Source organism: Podarcis melisellensis (assembly GCF_964234715.1).
Source record: "Podarcis melisellensis genome assembly, chromosome: 15".
Lineage (NCBI taxonomy): Eukaryota > Metazoa > Chordata > Lepidosauria > Squamata > Lacertidae > Podarcis > Podarcis melisellensis.
The window spans coordinates 27,633,859-27,648,719 of NC_138532.1; the positions used below are offsets into that span (position 1 = coordinate 27,633,859).

A 14,861-nucleotide genomic window follows, 5' to 3' on the forward strand; every position below is an offset into this window, starting at 1 on the left:
TGAGGCTCCAATACTTTGGCCACCTCATGAGAAGAGAAGACTCCCTGGAAAAGACCCTGATGCTGGGAAAGATGGAGGGCACAAGGAGAAGGGGATGACAGAAGACGAGATGGTTGGACAGTGTTCTCAAAGCTACCAGCATGAGCCTGACCAAACTGCGGGAGGCGGTGGAAGATAGGAGTGCCTGGCGTGCTCTGGTCCATGGGGTCACGAAAAGTCAGACACGACTAAACGACTAAACAACAACAACAACATATAGGTTATCTATCTATCTATCTATCTATCTATCATCTATCTATCTATCTATCTATCTATCTATCTATCTATCTATCTATCATCTATCTATCTATCATCTATCTATCTATCTATCATCTATCTATCTAATCTATCTATCATCTATATCTATCATCTATCTATCTATCTATCTATCTATCTATCTATCTATCTATCTATCTATCTATCTATCTATCTATCTATCATCTATCATCTATCTAATCTATTATCTATATCTATTATCTCTATCTATCTATCTATCTATCTATCTATCATCTATCTATCTATCTATCTATCTATCTATCTATCTATCATCTATCTATCATCTATCATCTATCTAATCTATTATCTATATCTATTATATCTATCTATCTATCTATCATCTATCTATCTATCTATCTATCTATCTATCTATCTATCTATCTATCTATCTATCTATCATCTATCATCTATCTATCATCTATCTATCATCTATCTATCTATCTATCTATCTATCTATCTATCTATCTATCTATCATCTATCTATCTATTATCTATCTATCTATCTATCTATCTATCTATCTATCTATCTATCTATCTATCTATCTATCATCTATCTATCTATCTATCTATCATCTATCTATCATCTATCTATCTATCTATCTATCTATCTATCTATCTATCTATCTATCATCTATCTATCTATCATCTATCTATCATCATCTATCATCATCTATCATCATCTATCATCTATCTATTTTTCTATCAATCTAATCCATGGAGAAACTGTGCTTGACAGCTGCTTGTCTACAACTCCCATCATCCCTGACTATCTATCTATCTATCTAATCCATGGGGGAGGGGGGCACTTTGGGACTGCAGCTGTGAGGTTCGGGCAATGCACTGGCAGATTGAATCTAGAGCTCCCTCTGCCCCATCGCTGCCCATTCTCTTCCCTGGTACTTGGTGGCAATGCTGCTGAGTCAAGGGGGCAGCTCCTTCCTTGCTGGCTGCCCTTGGATGGGAGGTGGATCCAGCATTAGGGCCACAGGTCCCCCCAATTCCTGATCTGGGTTGGCATGAACCAACCAAAGATAAACACAGGAGTGGTTTAGGCAGCATCAGGTCTGCCGATCAGTGTGGTCCAGTGGGCTTGAATAGGGTAAGTCAATCTCACAGGTAAATTTTGGAATGAAAACATTGGCAGCAATTGAGCCAAGAGTTTGAGTGCTGTGTCCACAAGTGGGAGCATTTTTGTTTTTAGATTTTTAAATTGTGTCTAAAGGCAGTTAACCTGAAAGAGCAGAAGAGGCATCCATCAGGAAGAGATGGCCTTTGCAGTAGCCAGCCCCTGATTACCGAGCCAGGTTCAAAGTCCTTGTATTAATATTAATATTAAAAGACCTGGGCAACTGAGGTCAGGGACTGCCCGAACCCTTCTATTCCAGCTTGATCGCTGATATCATTTGCTAGGACACTGTCAGTCATTCCCCAAGTTGGTGAGGCTCATTTGACAAACAAAAAACAAAAAAACACCAAGCCTTTATGGTCATCAGCCCAGTCCTGTGGAACTCTCTGCCACTTGAGATTCAGCAGGTGTCTTCTAGGTGAACTTTTAAATGCCTGCCGAAAAACTTCGATTCCACCAGGCCTATGCAGGCAATTAAGAATACACCCTTCCACCATGGTTAACTGATGTCTGGTTTTTTATATATATATACTTTGCATGGCTTTTTATTGTATGGTTCTCATGGCTGTAAATCGCTGTAAATTGTGAGACACGGCAGTATACAGATATTTGTTAATAATAATAAATAAAACAATGAATACATAGTTTCTGCTTGATTCAAGTAGGTCTGCCGTAGTCAAAATAAATTAAAACAATTCTTTAAAAAGATAGTTAAAAAGACTCTTCTTAAAAACATAAGAACTCCCTTAAAAAAATCAAGTCCTCAGAAAAGTTATATAATCTAAGAAAGTCTTTAAAAGAATCCTCCCAGAAGAATTGTAAATTAAAAAGTAGCCCCTTAGAGGCCAACTGAGTAGTTTTAGGTATAAACTTTCGTGTGCGTGCACAGTTCTTCAGATAGTTCTTCAGATAGTTTCTGTTTGCCAGCCATGTCAACGCTCCACTGCATTTGCTTGCACCAGATGGAAGTTCAACTTCCCAAGCAAGTCGGTAAACAAGTGTTGGAAATAATTGCGCAGTTGTCACCCCCGTCATTGAGCAGAGCTCTATTTTAAAACGCCAGTTTAGCCCCAAGGTTCGGGAGGGAGGGCAGGGCAGTTTCTGGCAAGGCCCAGCTGTCTGAGTGCAGCACAAACTGGGCTCTTCAAAGCACCAGGCCGGGTGTCTCAGCGCCAGACTGTCCTGGCTGGGAGAGCAGGGAGGCTGAGAAGAGCAGGCAGGCCTTGCTAATGGTGTTTTGACGTATCACTTCAAGCACAATCTGCGCCGCTCGGAAACAGCTGCTCAGAACCTGATGCTGGATGATGGAAGAGAGGAGGGTGAGACGGAGGTTGGAGGTGGAAATTAATGGGAGGTCTAACCTTTTTCATGCGTGTGATACAAAATAATGCAAAATACAGCATTACAGACCCTTCAAGTACTCTTGTTTTCCAGGGAGACCGTCCTGGATTTGCAGAAGCCATCCCAGTTTCTGATTTGATCCTCAGATGGTCTTCATTCCTTAGAACGTCTCTGTTTTCGCTAGAGGGTATGGAATGAAAAGGTAAAGGTAAAGGGACCTCTGACCATTAGGTCCAATCGTGGATGACTCTGGAGTTGCGGCGCTCTTCTTGCTTTATTGGCTGAGGGAGCTGGCGTACAGCTTGCAGGTCATGTAGCCAGCATGACAAAGCCGCTTCTGGCAAACCAGAGCAGTGCATGGAAATGCCGTTTACTTTGCTGCCAGAGTGGTACCTATTTATCTACTTGCACTTTGATGTGCTTTCGAACTGCTAGATTGGCAGGAGCAGGGACCGAGCAACAGAAGCTCAACCTGTCGCAGGGATTCGAACGACCGACCTTCTGATCGGCAAGCCCTAGGCTCTGTGGTTTAGAAATGTGGGAGGCAGGGCTGTGGTTAGCAGATGCAAATAAGCAGCCTCGGCAGGTGAGAAAACGAGCATAGAAGCAGCACTGAGGATGGGGACACGTCAATATTTCCCTTCTTGGCATTTTCCCAGTCAGCATTGCCCCCCAGCAACCCCCCTGCCACGTTTTCACCCACAGGGAACAATGCTTACTGTTCAAAGCAATGGGTCGGTTCTGATTGGGTGGAGCAGGCTAAACTAATGAGAGATAAGAGGTGGCAGGTCATTCTTTGAGTCGTTGGATGTATGGTGAGTCGTTGGATGTATGGTACAGATGGGGCACACATAGTCACCTTAAACTTACAAGTAAGGCTCTTTTACTCCACACTACTACTGCAAAAGCGGGGGGGGGGGCACAGTGTTAAAAGAGGTACTCAGATCAGGATCAGCGCCCCCGTAAGTCCTCCTAGGCTGCAGTCCTAAGCTACATTCACATCATACCTTTAAAGCACCATGACACATACCTCTGAACTGTCCTGTTTTAAGTGGGACATCCCAGAATTACAGAAGCCATCCTGAATCCCAGGATGTCCTGTGTTGGTTCCTGGCCCCGAAAGACATGTGTCTCAATTTTCCTGTGTGGCATGTTAGAGGGTATTATGATACCACTTTAAACAGTCATGGTTCCCCCCCCAAAGCATCCTGGGAAATGTAGTTTGTGCAGAGACCCCTATTCTCCTCATGGAGCTACAATTCTCAGAGTGGTTTAACCATCCATCCCTCTTCCCAAAGAATTTTAAGCATTGTAGCTTGGGGGGTGGGGTGGAGAGGAATGGGGTCTCATAATATTGCATAGCACCCTGAACGAACTGCATTTCCTAGGATTCTGTGGGGAATACCATGTCTGTTGAAGCGGCATAAGACTGCTTTAAACATCGGTATGGTGAGGCAAAACCTACTCCAGGGAAAAAGCGAGGCAGTAACTTGCCTGCTCATTTCTCCCCCTCACATAATACATCTTTAATTCCATTTTCTGAGCCAAATCATTCCTCCACGGCCCAGCTTGAAATTCACAGGATCCCTGAATGTGCAGTACAGGAAGATGTCAGTTTTTAAAGCTATGGGTGAACGGTTTATATATCCTCAGGCAGTACGTGATGAGATGCTGTTGAGAGGAAGAGAGGCAAATCATGCCAAGTGGCTGATTTCAAAGAGGCATCCAGAAAGTCCTTAATGCCAGAAATGCACTCCTCAAACTTTGCCACCACAAAGATGGGCTTTTCTGTTACTGCACTCCTCTTTCTCAGGAAACTGTTTAATGTTGGAATATGGTGTGGCTTCCAGTTGAATTGAGCACTCATCCTGATTAAGAGCATAAGAAGCAGCCTTCTGGATCAGGTCAGTGGCCCACTCAGTCCAGCATCCTGTTCTCACAGTGGCCACTCAGATCCCTCAAAAGCAGGACCCCCGAGCACAAGAGCCCTCCCCACACTACTGACTTCACTTACTGGTATTCAGAAGTATTAGTACAGTCGTAAAGCTGTACGCCGGCTCCCTCGGCCAATAAAGTGAGATGAGAGCCACAACCCTAGAGTTGGCCACGACTGGACCTAATGGTCATGGGTCCCTTTACCTTTACCTCCTGTTACATCTGTCTCTGGTTGCGTTTTTTTCAGGATACGAACGCGGCAAACCCGGAAGTGTATGTGGTTTTGCCACGTGTGCATGCGCAGAAGCGCTCTGCATGTCTCATGCACGCGCAGAAGTGCTCTGTGCAACTCACACATGTGCAGAAGTGTTCTACTGCACCACGCATGTGCGCAGAAGCAGCGCTCTAGTTGCAGACTTTTGGGGGTGCAAATGACACCCTGGAACGGATCAAGCCCGTAACTAGAGGTACCACTGTACCTCCAACTGTGGAGGCAAAACATAGCCATCCATAATCTTATCTGCCATGATTTGCCTTACCCTCTATAAAAGCTATTCCAGTCGATGGCCATCACTGCCTCTTGTGAAAGTGAGTTCCTTTCTTGTTTTTGTCTGCCCTGCATCTTCCAACGTTCGGCTTCATTGGATGCCCATGACTTGTAGAGAGGGAGAAAATCTTTCTTAAATCTATCCCTCTTCTCCATGACATGCGCCCCTACCAAGTTTGTTTTGCAGGCATAGCCAGACCTGTGGGGTTTGTCCATCAACTGTAGGGAGAGCTCCCATCTCAGCTTTTGACTCCCATGAGCTGTTTTGTGCATTTGGGGTCCACGCATGCGGAGAATGTGATGCTGAACTATGCAGACTTCTTGCCCCGATGCCAAGAAAGCGGCCAGATTTCAGGCAACCAACTGCACGCTGTAAAAATGCAGAGGCTGGCGATGACATGACGAGGAAGAGTTCCAGCTTGGTTGGGTCAGGACCCCGTTTGTGCAGGTGGCACGGAGAGAAAGGAAGTTTTGTTCCAGCCAGAGCTCTGAGCAGAGGCAGCATGGGAAGGGCTCTTGGTGATGGATTGCCCTGTGAAAAGAAATGGCAGGAGGGCTTTCTGTGCAATTCTCTCTTCTAAAGGTCCCCACCCCCACCCTGTGCCGTCATCCATAAGGCTAATCTTATCATCAAGAAAACTGATCGGAATGGCGGTGGTGGCTGCATCCCGGGAACCATCTATCTTCGAAGACAAGGAAGAGGGACATTATTTGAGTCTCCTTCAGTCTGCAATATGTGTTTGTCAGGGACGTTGGAGATTGCTGACAAAATTGGAAAGGGGAGCGGTAATTGGGTGGTGTTGGAAAACAATCCAGGGAATGCAATCCGCATTCGCTACTGTTGCTGCTTTCAGCCTGCAAGCCATGCATGCTTTATTACAACCACCCCTCTTTTGCACTGCATTTCCTTTGCACAGACATGAACAGGGTGCAACAATGCAACAACAAAGTGATTTATGTCACTTACGTAAGTTACATAATTTTGCCCCAGCAAAAATTTCATTTTTGGTGGAAGTTGGCCTGCAGTGGAATGCAAACAGTGCTGCATGCAAAGAGTACAGGGAATGGAGTGGGGAAATGTACCTTCTTACACCCCTAGTAGTTATATTTGGCAGCTGGGGACATCTGGCAGCCAAACTATTTTAATGCCTTTGCTTACAGTCCAACCACCAATATCTGATGACCCCATCTGTGCATATGCAGAAGCAAAAGAGCTAAAATAATAATATGAACAAAGGTTGTTTCAACCTAGTGCCCTCCAGAAGTTATGGACTACAATTTCCATCAGTCCCAGCCAGCTTGGCAGAGGTTGGTGTGCACATTTGTGTTGCTTTTGTGTTTTTTTGGTTTGCCTGGGCCATGTGCGAAATCAGGGTTGAAATTGCCGTGTGCCTTTGTTCTAAACCTGCGGGTTGCTCTTTTGATTTTAATAGGAGCTGAATTTTACCTCTTCCGATGCGGAGGAAAGAGTTTCTATTTATCTGCTATAATGTTCTCGCTCAAGACCAGTTGAAAGGAGGAAAACCTTTTAGAACATTAAGGGGAAGATCTGGACTATTAATTTTAATGGGAGCTGGGTCTGTATATCCCTTAGGCAGCTTGGGCATGGGAGGGGGGAGCCCTCCACTTGATGCCATCTCTGCTTTTCAAAAGCCTCTAGAAAGCATCTATATTCCTCCCCCCCCCCACCCTGGTGGTCCTTGAGAGTCAGGCCTGCATGTAGATCTGGAGAGGAAAGCGGCAATTTATACAGGCAAATGCGACAAATGAAGGAATATCACTCCCCACTTTGCATTACAAGGGAGAAAGGGGGTGGCTTTGCATTTGCTAGTGCTCCCAGGAGGTCATTGAGAGTTGAAGTCCTGTTCAGCCGCTCGCCTCGCCAGGTGGAACAATCTGCAATGTGCAGCCCCATGGCGTCAACGCACAACATCCCGATCTCAGCCTGTTTTCCCCATCGGCAAATGCCACGAGCTTGGCTGGGCGGCTGTTGATGTTACAAACACACAGAGAGATGCAGAACCTGTTGGAAAAAAGGAGCCTCTGAATCAAGAGAGTCCCCGCCCCTCCTCCCCACAAGAAATGGGCCGTTTGAGCACGGAGCTCAGCAAGAGGAGAAGGAAACCAGATCGCTGGCTTTGCTCCTGCTGGGTCTTCCTCAGACAAACATGGAATGTGTTAACATCCATACGTCTTCTGAGTTGATGAATGGAGGAAGGGTTCAAGGTCATAAAGTCATGGAGAAGAGTTGCCTCGAAATGCACATTAAGAATGTAAGGAGGACCCTGAGCTGCATCAGAAGGACTCTAATGAAGCATCTAGCCCAGCATCCTGTACTCACAGTGGCCAATCAGATGCCTACATGGGAAGCAAGACTTGAGCACACCAACCAAGGGCAATCAAAATAACAGAACTGAAGAGTTTGAAGGCACCATGAGGGCCATCTAGTTCAACCCCCTGCAATGCAGGAATCTTTTGCCCAACGTGGGGCCCTCTCGAACCCACAACAATGACATTAAGAGTCTCAGTCTCTACTGACTGAGATATCCCAGTCAAGAGGGCAGAGCAACACCTCTATGAAGGAGGATTGCAGCGTCTGGGACCTCTTCATTTAGGGAAAAGGCGAGCGACAGGCAACATGGTTGACGTTTATGAAATTATGCATGGCTTGGAGATAAGCTTTTCTCCCTTTCTCAATACACTAGAACTGGTGGGCATCTAATGAAGCTCAGTGTTGGGAAATCCAGGACAGATAAAAGAACGTCCTTCTTCATGCAGCGCATAGTTAAACTATGGAACTCGCACCCACAAGAGACTGTGACGTCCAACAACCTAGATGGCTTCAAAAGCGGATTAGAAAATTCATGGAGGAGAGGGCATCTGGTTGGCTATATGAGAATGGAATGCTGGAGGAGATGGGCCATCGGCCTGATGCAACAAGCTTCTCCTATGTTCAACAGCACTCTCCCAACTTGGGATGCCCAGGAGGAGCTGGTATTCAGAGGCGTACTGTCTCTGGCAGTGGAGGTAGAGCATCATCCCCCTGGCTAGTAGCCACTGATAGCTTTATTCTCCGTGAATTTCTTTAATCCTCTTTTCAAAAAACATTTGAGTTGGTGGCCTTGGCTGCACCTTGTGGAAGCAAATCCCATAGCTTAACTAATGCACTGAATGGAGAAGTACTTTCTTTTGTCTGCCTTGATTCTTCTAGTCATTCAACTTTATTGACTGTTCCCGAATTCTCATATTGGGAGGGAGGGAGGAAAACTGCTCCCTGCTCACTTTCTTCACACAACACATAGCCCCTCATCTAGCTCAGTATAGTCTATATTGGCCAGCAGTGGCTCTCGAGGTTCTTAGGCAGGATGCTTCCCCTGCTCTACCTGGGATACTAGGGTTGGAACATGGGGCCTTGCAAGGCACATCCTCCATCACTGAGCTACGACATACCCTGCAACTTTTCTCTGATGAAAATAGGGACGTTCTATTCAATAATAAAGGATGCAGGTGGCGCTGTGGTCTAAACCACAGAGCCTAGGCTTGCTGATCAGAAGGTCGGTGGTTCGAATCCCTGAGATGGAGTGAGCTCCCGTTGCTTGGTCCCTGCCCCTGCCAACCTAGCAGTTTGAAAGCATGTCAAAGTGCAAGTAGATAAATAGACACTGCTCTGGCAGGAAGGTAAACAGCGTTTCCGTGCGCTGCTCTGGTTCGCCAGAAGCGGCTTAATCATGCTGGCCACATGACCCGGAAGCTGTACGCCAGCTCCCTTGGCCAATAAAGCAAGATGAGCGCCGCAACCCCAGAGTCGGCCACGACTGGACCTAATGGTCAGGGGTCCCTTTACCTTTATTCAATAATAATAATATATATATATATATATCAATTTATACCCCACCCATCTGATTGGGTTGCCCCAGCCACTCTGGGCAGCTTCCGACATATGTAAAAACATAACAAAACATTAAACATCTAAAAAATTTCCCTATGCAGGGCTGCCTTCAGACATCTTCTAAAGGTTGTACAGTTACTTATCTCCTTGGCTCGGGGGTCGCATAACTCCCTCCATACCTTCTGACATTTCTCCGATGAAAATAGGGACATTCTAAGGAAAAGCAGAACATTCCAGGATCCAATCAGAAACCAGGATGGCTTCTGTAAATCTCCGACTGTCCCTGGAAAATAGTTGCACTTGGAAGGTCTGCTACAGCCTTACAAGCCTTTGGTCCCCTCTGCAGCCTCTCTCCCTCAACTGCCTTCCCCCCAGGCATGAACCAGGTCAGCAGACCAGCTTTTGACATGCTGCTAAATGAGTGACCTTATCCAGGGCACCAGGTGCCATGCAAACAGCCTAGGTGAAATATGGCTCACAGAATGCAGGTGAGCTATTAGCAAAGCTGTGGTCGGAGTTTGGTTGCCCTGTTGCTAAGCCTGGCGGCTGTGCTGTCTGGGCTCTGGGCCGTAGTGTGCCTGCCTGGAATCTGGGCCATTTGTGGATTTCTGTGCCATGTTGAAATGCTGGTCTCCGTCTAGGAAAAAATTCAGGCAGGACCCCTTGGAAGATCAATGGAGGGTGTCGGCGAGGGGTGGGGGGGGGGGTGGGAAGCAGGTGACCGCCGGAGTCTCAGCCAGACAGGGCTCGTCTTTCAGCAGCTGTAAGCCATTTATTAGTTGGGTTTTAATGTTTCCGAAAAAGCCCCGTTGGGTGGGCAGAGGCTGGAGAGAGACAAGTGTGGGGAAGGGGGAAAAATGTGTTAATTACCAGTCCATTTGTGTGACGCAGGTCTGGCCCAGTCTGTCATCTCTTCTCCCCCCCCCCCACCCCCCGACTAGCCTTCCATTTTCATGCGGGGATCCCGGCGGGGCCTTTGTTGCCGGGGGTCACCATGGAGACGGCAGCTGCAGCTGACTCTCCCTGTTAGAACAAACCGCCAGCGCCTCAGAAACCATTTTGGAAGCATTTGTCCCGACAGCCTCTGCTAATCTCTCTTTCATTTGTAATTATCTTATCACACAAGCATTCTCGCGGTGCTATCACGGCATTTCCTTTCTTCCTCTCCCACCCACCCCCCTCCCGCCAATGCCGCCCACCCCACACGGCCACAAATGCCCCTCAGGGCATTTGGGTGTGTTAGCAAAGGTAAAGGGCAGCGGCAGAGTGCCCAGCCCGAGATGGACAGAGCAGGCTTCAAACAGGCCTGAGTCCCAACTCATGGGTCTGGTGCGATTGAAGTTGGCCGAGTTCTGGGGCTTGGAGTCCTTTGAGGCTGGCCGTGATATCTCTGCCAAGAATAATTGAACAAATAGTTTTATCAGGGAGAATCGACAGCTGTAGAGAGAGAGAGAGCAGGCGATTTCTAGAGGATTAGGGAAGAGCTGTGAAAGGGGACTCTCACGGGAAGTGGATTCGGTCAGCCAAGAACAAATGCTGAAGGCTTTGGGGTTTTTCCTCTTATTTTGGGGTTTGTTTTCTTCGTTTATTTTTTCATTTGTGAAAAAAACTATAAGTTGCTGAAGAATAATAATAATAATAAATAATCTTTGAAAGTGCAGACAGAAAACAAAACGAAAGATCCTCTTCTACTATATTGTCGCACGCTACCCCAATCTCTGAGCGGTACCAATCTCTGGTTTCCTCAGAATGAGGAAATTGTGGTGTCTTCAGGATATAGAGTTTATTTACACATACATACAACCTGAGCCCATGATGGAGGTGGGGGAAGTAATTTAGCTAAAAGTTCATTTGTAAAAAAATAATAATAATTTTACATTGAAATCTAGATACTGAGGAAGAAGGTTCTTGCCACAGCCCTCTCACTGAAATCTTCATTTTATTGATCTGAGCAGATACCAGGATGGAAAACCACACAAAGACACACCCACAAATTCACATAATATGCAACAACAAGACCACTAGAATTCCTCCCAATCAACTGCAGCACCTAAAAATAGGATTAACCCAACGCCAATAGACTAAACAACTGAAACCCTCCGGCCTTTGCCAGACGTTGAATTTGCGAATTAAAAAAAAAAAACCTCATTCATCAGCATTTTAGTGCAAATTTCTTCTAACAGGCACATTTTTGTCCAATATACACATTTTTTTGAAAAGCTATTTCTCCTAATGTAATGCATTTATGTACGGTATGCTACATCCCCCAGTGGGTGCAAACTTTGCCCTAGGTGCACACAGTTTTGTAGGTATCACTTGGCTGGAGACTTGCATGGCAAAATTCAGGGAAGTGCAAATTTCAAAGTGGGTTTGCCTTTAAATGTGAACTGAATCAAATCGCCCCACCAATCCCCACCTCCACGTCCTACACCCATTGAAATAATGGCCTTGTAAAAACGACGTTTTTAAGAGGGTCACAGTGTCCTTTCTCTTGGCAGATCAAGATGAACAGGTGATAGCAAAAGCTGCAAGGTTTTTAACCAGGGCATTTAGAATAAGATCCATTATTTGACTATTGATCCAGACCCCCAAAATGTATTTTATAAAATTAACTTTTTACCTTTATCCCATGTATACTGCATTTTGTTTTATTGCTATGGCTGGTGGCCATAGCAATTCATTCATTCACTCATTCATTCATACATTTTTAAGAATGTAGGCCTATGGGCAATCAAACGAAGGAAATTCTTAGCAGAGACCAGAGGAGGAAAGGAAGAGGCTAGGAACAGGATGTCGGGCCAGGAAGGAGGAGAATCAGGAGCAACTGGCTTTCATTCATGGGAGAGGATGAAGCCAGACTTGATCAAGGCCTGGGGCTCAGCAGCCTGGGATATGAGATGTGCACTTTTTAAGCAAATAACTTCCCCAGAAAGAAGGATACTCATAAATAATAATGTTCTGGCATGTATGAATTCATGAAGCGCCCATGACCGGAGGGATGAGAAAGAGAGAGAGAGAGGGGAAATGCTATTTATTCTGGAGACTTTAATTTAATTTGACAAATAGACATCATGGCAACTGACACCGTGTTATCTCCATTTCAAGAGGCAGAGATTTACAGGGCAATCCAACCACAGATCTGCAAAGATGGGGAAGGTTTGGATAGAGCTCACCTTGGCCCTTTCTCTAGAAACCATTGAGACTGATGGAACTGATGAGGCTCTGCTTGTAGCAAAAAAGACATACAACTGGGTCCAAAGGGTCATTATTCTGGAAACAAATATTTGATTGTTTGCTTGACTCCTGATCCCTCAGTTCTCACCCCCAACTTAAACCAAGCTGAAGTTTGCTCACATCTGTCCCTTGAAAGGGCTGAGTGGGAGGACACCTGCTTTGCCTACAGAAGGTCCCAGTCTCAATCTCTGCTGGCATCTCTAGTGCACAGCTAGATCGCCCAATGGCTCTGACTTTGTATAAAGCCACTTTCCAGGTTCCTGGCTAGCTATCTCTCCCTTTGCTCTCTCCCCACTGTCAAAACTGAGCTCTTCTGACCTATCCTCCCCCCCCTTGCTTGTGATACTTCATATATACCAGACCCACCAAGTTCCCCTGTTTTCCAGGGACAGTCCTGGATTTACAGAAGCTATCCTTTTCCTTAGGTTGTTCCTATTTGCATCAGAGAAATGTTGGAGGGTATCCAAGGCCAAGGAGATACCCCCCAAGGCCAAGGAGATAAGTCTAAACAACCTTTAGAAGACATCTGAAGGCAGCCTTGTATATGGAAGTTTTTAAATGTTTAATGTTTTATCATGTTTTTATAAATGTTGGAAGCCACCCAGAGTGGCTGGAGAAAGCTATTAGATGGACAGGGTATTATTATTATTATTATTATTATTATTATTATTATTATTATTATGGTGCCTTCAAACTCTTCAGTTCTATGATTTTGATTGCCAGCTTCCCATGTAGGCATCTGATTGGCCACTGTGAGTACAGGATGCTGGGCCAGATGCTTCATTAGAGTCCTTCTGATGCAGCTCAGGGTCCTCCTTACATTCTTAATGTGCATTTCGAGGCAACTCTTCTCCATGACTTTATGACCTTGAACCCTTCCTCCATTCATCAACTCAGAAGACGTATGGATGTTAACACATTCCATGTTTGTCTGTTGAAGACCCAGCAGGAGCAAAGCCAGCAATCTGGTATTATTATTATTATTGGAAAGGATGTCCCTATTTTCATCGGAGAAATGTTGGAAAGCAATACAGTCATGGTGCTATGCACGAACAACAACAACAACAATGTTATTATTTTGGCTATATGGGTCCAAACATGACACCTTCCCATTGGCTGAATGAAGAAGAGAAGAATCCTGTGAAGGATGGAGAAGCCTCGCTTTCGCATTAAGAGCGTTGATTGCTTGTTTTCCCAACACAGTTCAGTCGCTCTGCTTATCAAAGAGCCCTTCAATCAAATCTCATTACATTAGTTAGTGCTGAATTGATGTCACTGCCAAAGAATTTCCTCTTGGCTTGGCCTGTCTGCTGCAACACGCTGATGGCAAGTTGGAGACATCTACATATTTGCAAAGTTGAAACTCCTTGGATACATCCTGTGTTTGTTTGTTTCACTTTAAATGGAAATGAATTAGTTTTTTTTTGGGGGGGGGCATTCTGAAATGTTTGGAGAGTCTCCTGGCAGTGGTGCACATGGGTGCGGTCACCTTGAACATGGATGCGCACATCCCAGTATAAACGGCAGAGTGGGCAAGTTGGTAGGATTTAGGGGAAACTACACCTGTCTGTGATCCTGAAGGAAAGAACTGCCCATGGCTGGAGCCACCATGATGCTCAGGAATGCACAGAGCAAGGCTCTCCAACCCAGGTGGTTTCCCATGCTGCAATGTACACCTGCCATGCTTCTTGCAGAAGCACGCTAAACATTTCCTGCAGCTCTGAACGTAGCAGCTTCTGACATCCCCTTCGGAGAGGAAACGGGAGCTTGTGTTCTGTTTCTAGTATATTTGCCTGCTTTGAATTCATTTTATTGTCTTTCTGAATTTTGTGAGCTGCCCAGGGAATTGTATTGAAGGATGTGGTACTATTCCCTCGACTAAAGAAACAATCCCAGCTGTAGTAGAGTCCAGGACACTGATAGGCCAAGATAGGTGGCAGTTGTTGCATGAAAGTGGTGGTGAGGTGTTATAAGAGAGCCTTCCCATGGCCCCCTAAGCTAGCCTGCTGCTCTCAGGATGATGCTTTCGCAGTGTCAAAATAAAATTCAGCTGCCAATCCAATCAGCTTCTGTATCTGAAATGGGGGGAGGCTATCTTGTCCTTCACCTCTGGCTGCAGAATGCCTTAAGCCAGCCTTAGGAGCCAAGTCCTGGGGGCTGAGGTTCCTTCGGACCCCCAATAAAATATTTGAGAGAGGCCAGCTCCCTCAAAGTTGATGGGCATTGCCTGGCTCCCCCCAGTATTTTATCCAACTAGGCTGGATGGGAATCTGGGATGCTCTCCCCATGGGTAACTACATTTGGGCATGTCTTGTGATTATTTCAGACCAATGGAACTGTAGAGGCCTAGCCTGTAGTTTAGCATTGGAACTTTATGGTTTTTTTGAGTAGTTCTGCTGGTGAGAGCTCCAAACCAAATGAGTGGAATGTCTGAGCATAGACTTCTGCACATATATGTACTCAAATCCAAATTG

General features: G+C 45.7%; 1 long non-coding RNA gene across 1 annotated transcript; it reads right to left on the reverse strand.

Annotated features, from left to right (window-relative positions):
• Nucleotides 1-2,253: 2,253 nt before the first annotated feature.
• On the reverse strand, nt 2,254-10,191 carry LOC309357738. Its single transcript, XR_014163214.1, has 3 exons — nt 10,024-10,191; nt 5,257-5,796; nt 2,254-2,738 (listed from the first exon to the last, which is right to left on the reverse strand). It is a non-coding gene; the product is annotated as an uncharacterized lncRNA (long non-coding RNA).
• Nucleotides 10,192-14,861: the final 4,670 nt, after the last annotated feature.